The following is a 9,829-nucleotide window of genomic DNA, read 5'->3' on the forward strand; positions in this document are numbered from 1 at the left end:
TTTAAAACTAAGGAAAGAATAAGAGAAGCAGGGATGCCTGATAGTAAAACTGACATGGTTACAGAGTGCAAGAAACTACGAGCTGTCCTGGCCTTGAGCATGGCTGAGTCTTGAGGTGGGCTGTTTTCCTAAGGCTAAAGACTTTAAAACAAGAAAGCAGGAGGATTTCCAAGAGAACTTTCCCCAAAACTTTCCTCTCACATTCCAGTGCTAGTCCTTCATCACTGGGGCTGAAATTTGCTGCTAAAATTTCAATCCTTGAGGAAGAGATTTGTGCTTTACCAGAGCCTCCTCTGAAACACAAATATCCCTGAAGCACCAACAAATGAAGCTATTGTCCATATTCTCTAGGATGAGTTTATAAAGTTGTCTTATCCAAAATAACTCATGAAAGGAAATGGGCTAGACAGAGAGAGGGAAGTTTTGATGACTGATGAAACTGGAGATATGCCTGGAGCTTAAGACCTCACCCAGGGGAGGGGAGAGAAAGGAAACTGATATTAACTGAATAATTCTGTCTCCCAGGCACTGTCTTAGGTGCTTTATATACAACCTCATGAATGGAGATTATTGTTTCCATTTTTTAGATAAGAAAATAAAGGCCCAAAGAGGTTTTTAACTTGCCTATTTCAGTTATCTATTACTGTGTAAGAAACTACCCTAAAATAGAGTTGCTTAAAACAATAATTCACTATTTCTAACAATTCTGAGGGTTGACTAGGCCTCAGTTAGTTCTTCTGCTGGTCTCACTTGGGTCTCTTAGATGGCTGACAGGCTGGAACTTTCGAGACACCTCATTCACATGACTGATGCCTAGCTGGGAGCGGCTGGAAGGCTAGAGACAGCTGGGATGCAGGTAGGCCAAGCTTCATCCTGTGTAGTTTTAGGGCCTCCCTCTGCATGGTCTGTCCAGCATGAAAGCCAGACTTCTTACATGATTGCTCAGGGCTTTGAAGGAGAGGTAGAAGCTGCCAGTGAACATCATGACCACCATATTCTGTTGATAAAAGCCAGTCACAAAACCAGCTTAGATGCAACATCACCTCTCAGAAAAAGAGGATGGCAAGGAATTTGAAGCCATCTGTAATCTACCATATTGCCCTACATCAAGCAAAGGCAACAGGTCCAGAATTTTTGACTGGCCTCGGTGCTCCTGGACCTGTGAGGTGTTGGGTGAGAATGATGTGGTGATGATACCCAAGGCCATAAGGAGTTTGGGAGTGGGGAAACGATAAAAGACAAGGACAAGGGCAATGAACATCTGAGGGAGGGAGCTACCTAGCAAAGTTCCCACGAAAGCTAAGAATCCATACTGGCCCAAATAAATGACTAAAATGTTATCCATCTGGGCCAAGGCTTCAGAGCAGACTCAGATCTCCAGAGGAGATCACAGAATCAATGGACAAGCACTGAGCATTGGACACTGGGCAAGCATTTTGAGTCAATGAACACATCCAGTTTCCATCTGTACTTGAGGAGCCATCAAATGGCCTGTGAGACAGAAAGATACTCAAGTGTGTCTGATCCTAGTCTTGAGCCTAAAAATATTGAACATATCACACAATCATACTCATTATATGACCTAAGACCTTCAGGGTAACGCTTTTTCCCCATCTGTATCTCATTTATTCACTTATTCATTCATGCAATAAGTTATTACTGAGCACCTACTAGGAATGAAACACTGTTCTGTGGGCTGGGAATAAGGCAGTGAACCAAAGAGAAAATCCTGACCTCCGTGAAGTTTGCATTTTTTTAGAGAGAGTGAATAAGAATACTCAAATAAACAAGTAAATTACACAACATCTCATAGTGATACAAAGGGAGCTAGAAAGTGTGTATTGAGGTGCGGTGGGCAATTTTATTTAAAACAGTAGTCAAAGGAGGCCTCCTGGAGGAGATGACATTTGAACAAAGGTGTGAAGAAGGAGAGGCCGTGAGCTCTGCCTATATCTGGGAGAAGGGCATCCCAGGCAGAGGAAATTCCTGAGCAGAAGCATACCTGGCTGCTACTGTGCTGAGTACAGAGAGCAAGGGTAGAAACAGCCACTCTTTGATTCATTAATCTATGAAACCCCGGGGTTTCCCAGGTGGCTCAGTGGTAAAGAATCTGCCTGCCAGCGCAGGAGACTTCTGGGTCAATTTCTGAGTCAGGAAGATCCCTGGGAGGAGAAAATGGCAACCCATTCCAGTATTCTTGCTTGGGAAATCCCATGGACAGAGGAGGGCTCTCGTCTATGGGGTGGCAGAGATTCGGAGGCGACTGAGCACGCACACACGCATGCATTAAACACCTACTACTCACCAGCATTATACTCGACACTGGGTGTGCAGAGATACACAGGTCACTTACCCCAGAGGAGTCGAAAATCTAGAACAGGAGACAGGCAAACAAAACTCCTGACACAGCGTTTAAAACCATGATGATGGGAGTAAGCATTCTCTCTGCAGGCACGTTGCTCAGCTTAGCCGAAAATGTCTGTTCTCAGTCCATCTGTCAATGGATCGGAGAGGCAAGGGTTGTGTTTTGTACTTGAAATAGAATCTTCCCATTTCCTCAAATATTATAGGATCATACTTTTTATTAAATGCAAATTTTATTATTGCACTTTAAAGCAGAAGTACTGGGTAAACTGCATAATATAATCATCATATGAATATCACTTTGAATTAGTATTGCAGATACTTCTAACTACTTAATTATTTATTTTTAAAATATATTCCAATATTTTAATTATGTTCAGTTAAGTGTACTTGAATATTTGCAGCACTCTGCATTATTTATATTAGAGAAAAAGCAGCCTAAATCAACGCGCTCTGGCATTCCATAATTTGTGCTTGCATATCTCTAAAGTAGATTTATATATAGCTATCAAATGGTTATTCTGGATATTCTATGATTTAAAATTTTTATCTGAATTTTATTTTAATGTACCACAAAAATAAAATTTATTGGTTTCTTTATACCAGTAAGTGTCTTATCTGATTATTCATATTCAATATTTGCAGAATACTAACTAGAGTTGCACACTTTTCAATTAGATACAAATGGGTAGATTTCAAATCCCCCATCCTAACCCCCAGCCTGCTCCACCTATCCCCCACATTCCTGCAAATATTCTAGATTTGGATGATTCAAATTCTCTAGCAGCTCGAGGGTAAAGAGTAAGGGGAAACATATCAGCTTAGAACAACACCATTACAAACAGAGAAAGGGGAGATATTAGAAACCCCCAGGGAATTTACTATCCTGTACCAAGGAGCACAGTGTATTATTGCTTAAGGGAAAGAATTTGGATGGAGAAGCCTACACAGATGTGGGCTCTGCTATAACTGGCCTGAAAAATAATGAGATCTGCTCTGTTCTTTGGTATCTGTCCAATGTCTTTCCTAGTTTCTAAATTCATTTAGGAGTCATTTCTGCATAGAGGATAAAAAATATTAAAGTTACAGTATTTCAATAACCCTTATGTCATACAAATCCAGTGGACAGACGCTCACTAAAGAGATTACAGTTTGAATACTTAATCCCAATTTGGATGTTTTTAAACAAGCCAAACCTGGCCTTAAATGCAATGTGCACAATTTAGCTAAGCAGAAAATACTAATGCACAAACATGACCATAAATGTAGCCACAGAATGTGGTAGGCGGGAGCCACCCAGTAGCCACCTCTGCACATCACTCACTCAAATCACAGGCTGAGTGAGTAATGAACATGCCTATTTCCAGGTCGAAGGTACAGGTGGCTTATGACAGGCTGTCTCAAAGCCTGGGAAAGAGAAGCTACTTAGAATGACAGTCACTTTAAACACCAGGGCTAGGTTAGCGGTTTTATTCAGCCAGGGTCTGGACTTCCAATCTCTCCTACTTTCCTCGGACTCTCTCTCTGAAAAAGGACCAGTATATTCTCAACGCTCAGGAATGTGGTTTGCACCCGCATTAAGCAATGTCACAAGTATGGGTTCAGGGTTCAAATTTCTGCCCCACATTTGTTAGCTGGGCCACTTAAGTAAATTGCTTAATTCCTCTGTGCCTCTGTTCCAACTGTGTTCATCTGACAAATGGTAGTTGTAATAGGGGCTTCTGTGGTAGCTTAGCGGTAAAGAACTTGCCTCAACACAAGAGATGGGGGTTCGATTCCTGGGTCAGGAATGTCCCCTGAAGGAGGGCATCGCAACTCATTCCAGTATTCTTTCCTGGAGAATCCCATGGACAGAAGAGCCTGGTGGGCTACGGTCCATAGAGTCACAGAGTCGGACATGACTGGAGTGACCGAGCACACACACGCACGGTTGTAACAGGCTCATGATATAAAGTCATTTTGAGAATTCAAAAGTACTTAGCACAATGCCTGGGCCCTGAGAATAAGGTCTAACTATTATCACTGAGGATACTATTAGAAAACCAGAGTCCAGGGTTCTAGCAATGCTCTGTATGGTAGTAGTTTGGGGGGCGGGTCATCATCTCTCCAGTCTGACCCTGTCGTCTGCTTCACCTCCTTCATTTTTCTTGCCCTTTGCCTTCCTCTTCAATCACTGTTCAAAGTAAGTGAACTCAATAGATATTTGTTGGGTGAATAAGCTGTCAGGCTACTAACATGCAGGGCAGCAAAGATACCATATCCTTGAGAGACAGCCTATGAGGGAAACGTGCTTATAGCTGCTTCTTGTACATATTCTGGTGAATAAAATTTGACTGGGTAAAATCCCACAAGAAGGAATGGGAGAAAGGGGAAAGAAGGACAGAAGGAGGGAGGAACGAGGGACGAGAGAAGGGTAGGAGGGAGGGAAGGAAAACCGGAGAGGGACGGAGCACACCTTCCTGCCTTGGGGAAGCTGGCAACAATAACTGCAGTATTGCGATAAAAATGAGTGGTTAAAAATAACATACTTTGCTTTGTTTGACTCATAATCAAAACGTATTTGCATGTCATACTGAATACGGCAATAAAATTATGAATTTCACATTTTAACATGTCTTGTAAAAGAACTTCACAATAATAAACACTTCCATTCTTCTCTTCCATAAGTGGAAGTAAAATCCTCACAGGAACTTGAAATACCAGTTAAAAAATCCCAAGGGTTTTGTTTCTTATGGAAACTTCAGCAATTTCATTTAAAATTGGCCCTATTAAAATATCACAGTTTTATCTTCACAAAAAGAAAACTCATTTTTTCCTACCTTGAGTTTCTCTCGTGGTCAAATCAAGCTCAGAAACTAGGAGACATGTCTGACTCTCCCCTTTTCTCCCCACAATAAGAGAATTGAACAACCCATGGCCACACAAGAAGCCAGGACTAGTGAGTTCTCATCCCATCTCATCTATGCTTCCCTGACCCTTCAACAGGTGTCCTTAAATATAAAATAGAAATCATCTCTGCAGGATAGTTTTATAGCAGTGATTAGGTAAGAAAGGATTATGTTGGTATACTGATTAGCATATAAAATGTGCTCAGGTAATGTTAATATCAAAATCATTACCATCATTAGTATTTTTACGAAGCAGAGAAGTGATCTTGGAAAAGTCCTTTAACCTCTCGTCTCTCTTTCCTTATCTATAAAGCCAGAGTTCAGATAAGATTCTCTCTAAGGTCATTTCTGGCTATAAAACAGAAAAATTTGTGAAGAGCTTTATAGGTTACAAAGCACTTTTGTGTACATCCTCTCATTCATTCTTTGTTACCCTTTGGGGACAAGTGGTACAGTTTCCCATTAAAAGATTAGGAAATAGAGACTGAAAATAGCTAAGGAATTGGTCCAAAATAATTTATGCCAATTGATAGAAAAGTCAGGACTTAAACCCTGGTTTTCTGACACTAAAACCATGTTCTTTTCCATGCTGATTCTGTCCCCTAAGCTGCCTGCATTGACCCCATGTTTCCCATTTCTAGTGCCACCATCACTATTCAGACTCCTATTCACGTATTTGTTTACTTACTCTCTCAACCAATATTTGTTGAATTCCAGGAACTGAGACAGACATTGAGAATATAATGGTGAGCAAAAAAGATATATTCCTTCCCTCATGGAGTCTATGGTCTAATAGAGGAGTAAGAGTGTCATGGAAATAATTATTAGCTTAGATCATGATAATGAAATGCATATAAGAGTCTGAAAACATGTAATAACAAGATTTGGCCTATACCAGAGAAGTTTGTGAATGATTCCCCAAGAAAATGACTTGAGTTATTCCCAAAGGAAGAAGGGTCGTAAGAAGAGTCTGCCAGAAGGAATGAACAGCATATGCAAAGGCCCTGATTTGGGAGAGGAGCATGGCACATTCAAAAGAGTCAGAGAAGAATATTGCAGGGAAAACTACAAAAGTAAGTGGCAAAGTGGTTCAAAATTATGCTGGACAAGCAGACCGAGACAAGGCCACATAAGGTCATAGCAACCAAGCTATTTACCTTTATCTTAAGAGCAGTGAGAAGCAGAAAAACAATGTGATCAGATTTTAATTTTGTGAAGACCATTCTGGTTGTGGTGTCTCCAGGATGTATGGGGCAGCGCAAGAGTGGATGTAAATGGATGTTTGGGAAGCTGTTGCAGTGTTCAGGTGAGAGAAGGCTGAGGGAAGCTAGAGAGGTAGCAGAGATGGAGAGAAATTGGTAGACCAAGTCAACGGAGTGCTGTGATGGACTAGATACAGGATAACTCTAACAGGTTCCCAATTGTTCTTCCTGCACCTGCTCTTTTCAGTTTATGGGCCATTCCGTGTGCCACTGCAAAACAAACAATCCATCTTTCAGTGGTTTTTCCTCCAAAGAATACTCATTGCTCATTTTCTATATATGGTTTTTTCCTGTTAGCTAGATTTTCCTCTGTTCTCCATATATGTTCAAATTATGTCCATCTTAATGCGATGCTTAAGTCTGTCCTCATTCATTAATAATCATCCAATATTTGCTGACCACTTACTATATTCCAGGCATTGTTTTGGGTGATAGAGATACAGTGGTGTGTAAAAAATATTCCCTGACCTAATGGAACTTTTGTTCTAGACCTCTTTGATCCCCTCTCTCTTAGAAACCATATCATACAAGTTAGTGTTGTCTTTCTTTCTATTTGTCTCATAGTAATAATCTTGCCTCCTCAGATAAAATTAAACCTCCGTGAAGCAACGATGAATGTCTTCATTGCCTTCCAAATTCTCATCATCTCCTGAAACATATAAGAACTTAAATGACTCAAAAAGATTGGTTGTAATATAAAAACTTTATATTTTTATCACTGAAGACAAAATGCTTTCACATTCACTACATCATTAGGATGTCTCTAAGTTTTAAAGTACTATTAGAAATGTGTTGTTGCTATTATTAATGTTAATATTATTATTACTATAGGCTCACAATATCAACTGACTAAACTGTAAGTCTATTCCCAGTCCTAATTCTGGTGGGCTGTCAATAATAATTATTTCACAACTGAGAAGCTACATGTAAGATAATATTTCTTTGTTAGAAAATTCAGTTGCCATCACTGAAGAAGAATGGGCATTCACTGACAGTAATCTAAAAGAACAGACATCAAAGGTATGTAACCCTCATTTATTCCTCTGGCACACTACAAGGAGGCAAAGTTCCAAAGGAAAACCTCCCCATAGTTGCTTCATCTCACCTTTCAAGATAGCCCTTCTATTTTTGAAACTAATTTTTACTTGTTGGGAGATTGTCCAACCCAGTTTCAAAGACACTGTGAGCTGGTGCCCCAGGCTCAGAAGGCTTTTTGACATCCTATCTGCAATGGTTAATCCATCCTCAGCTCCCCAACCCATGGAGAACAAGGATAAAGACAGCCCACTTTTACCCAGATTTAACTTTGTGGAAGCCAACAGAATAACAAACTTGGAAAGAAAATGAAATGTAATTTGTTGACAAAGACATGTTTTCCCCTTTAGAAACAAGCATTGAAATTCAGAGTGTCAATAAAGCCTCCACGTTTTCTTCCATCACAACTAATATCTCCCAGTGACCTGACTTGATTAAAGGTTTTGCATGAATCTTAAATGAGAGCAGAACTGAAAAAACTCTAGGAATACCAGACACCTACAGTTGCCACACTTCATATTAAATAACTGAGAAACATAGGCCTTAAGTGGCATATTGCTTCATATTTTTCTAGAGAAATATTGGAGTTGATTATCAGGGACTTAAAGAACAACATGAAGAGTCACATTAAAAACTATAAGGACTCCAAAAGTCTATGAAAATTAATTTCAGAGGCACGTGTTTTAATAGAATCTATTGTGGCATGAGACTGAAAAGTCATCAAATATGGTGTTTTACATAGGTAGTTTAATCATTTAAACTCATCTCCAGTTGGGCATTTAAATTGCTAGCTGATTATATCATTTTCATGGACACATTCAGAGGTGTCTACTTTTGCCCTATTTTCTGGGAATTTCTGCTGTTCTTGGCTATAGGTGACTAGTCCACAGGTGCACATTTGACCCCAGATGGGTCAACCAGATTCTCTTACTGGGTATTTGGAGCTGAAACCAGGAGAATATTTATTAGACTCTATAGGTGCCTAGATGTATAACACATAGTTTCTTCATGTGATCTGAGAAAACAAGAAACCCATAGAGAGTTTCGGGGAGAGGGAGAGAGAAAGAGGGAAAGAAAAAGAGAGGAAGGAAGAGGAGGAGAAGGAGGTGGCAAATGAATACATAGGAGCAGAAATGAGAAATAAAGCAATCTTTTTAAGTTTCTAGCTCCATTTGCATACTGTTAGAGCTCAGAGTTGAAACCACTGGCCGATGAACTCACAAGTATAGGTAGTATGCTAAATGAGGAGCAAGTTTTTCACTAGCACCTCAAGGGTCTCTGGCCTAAAGAATGGAGTTTGAGAGTAATACTTGCTATAAAAGTATAATTTTAACATATGAGAGCTTTAAGGAGAGATGAAGACATTTAAAAAATAGCCTGTGCTTTCTTCCGCTTTTCCCCAGTATTTCTTACTCTTCTCGGGCATTACTCAGTCTTTCTGTTTTCAGACTAACTTGATGTATCCAGTTGTAAGATCCTAAGAAGGGAGCTCACTCAGTGGGTCTGATGTGGTGGATGCTCATTTGGGAAGCCCTGCACACGTGTGGCGCCATCTCCTGTGAACACCCATGGGGAGGTCATGCCTGATCTCTGCTTCTACAGAGATCCTGAGCAGACTGAAAAGGAAGGGCAGGAGCCAGCTGAGAAGGCTGTGACCAAGGAGGAACTTCAGGGTGAATGTCCCACTTCAGCTCCAGAGTTCACTGTTGCTCAGCCTGAGGTGGTGGACTGGTCTGAAGTCTTGCAGGTGTCTTCTGCACCTGTTCAGTAATTCCTCGCTGCAGACTGTTGTGCTCAGCCTGCCACTGCAGACTGGTCTGCAGCTCGCACTGCTCAGGCCACTGAATGGGTAGGAAAAATCGCTAAGTGGTCTTAAACTGTTTTTTCACAAACTCTTAAAATGGAAATTCAGTTGTTGGAAAATAGTTTCTTTTAAAAAAAAAAAAAAAAAGTATCTAGTTCCATTCTTGTCCTAGAGTCTGGCTGCATTCCTGTACTTGGGTTCCATGAGACATCCTGACACTCATAACAAATTCTCTCCTTTTGCATAACGAGGTTCAAGTTTGTTTCTGTTGCTTGCCACGGAGAGTCCTATACAAAACTCTCTTTATAGTAAACAAATGCAGCCTGGTCTAGAAGGCCATGCATTCATTTATTCCATAATCATTTGCCAAACTGCCAAACCAGGTCCCATGAACACAGCCATGAATTAGTCACAATATTTGACTCTAAAAGCTCATGTTTAGTTGAGAAGGCAGAAGAATACCTTTGGGAAAAAAA

At 40.4% G+C, this 9,829-nt stretch overlaps 1 non-coding gene across 1 annotated transcript; it reads left to right on the forward strand.

Moving 5' to 3' along the window:
* The first annotated feature begins 8,720 nt into the window (after nucleotides 1–8,720).
* LOC133041819 (small nucleolar RNA SNORA62/SNORA6 family) lies at nucleotides 8,721–8,870 on the forward strand. Its single transcript, XR_009689383.1, has one exon. It is a non-coding gene; the product is annotated as a small nucleolar RNA SNORA62/SNORA6 family (small nucleolar RNA).
* The last annotated feature ends 959 nt before the right edge of the window (nucleotides 8,871–9,829 follow it).

This window comes from Dama dama, chromosome 20, assembly GCF_033118175.1.
Source record: "Dama dama isolate Ldn47 chromosome 20, ASM3311817v1, whole genome shotgun sequence".
NCBI lineage: Eukaryota > Metazoa > Chordata > Mammalia > Artiodactyla > Cervidae > Dama > Dama dama.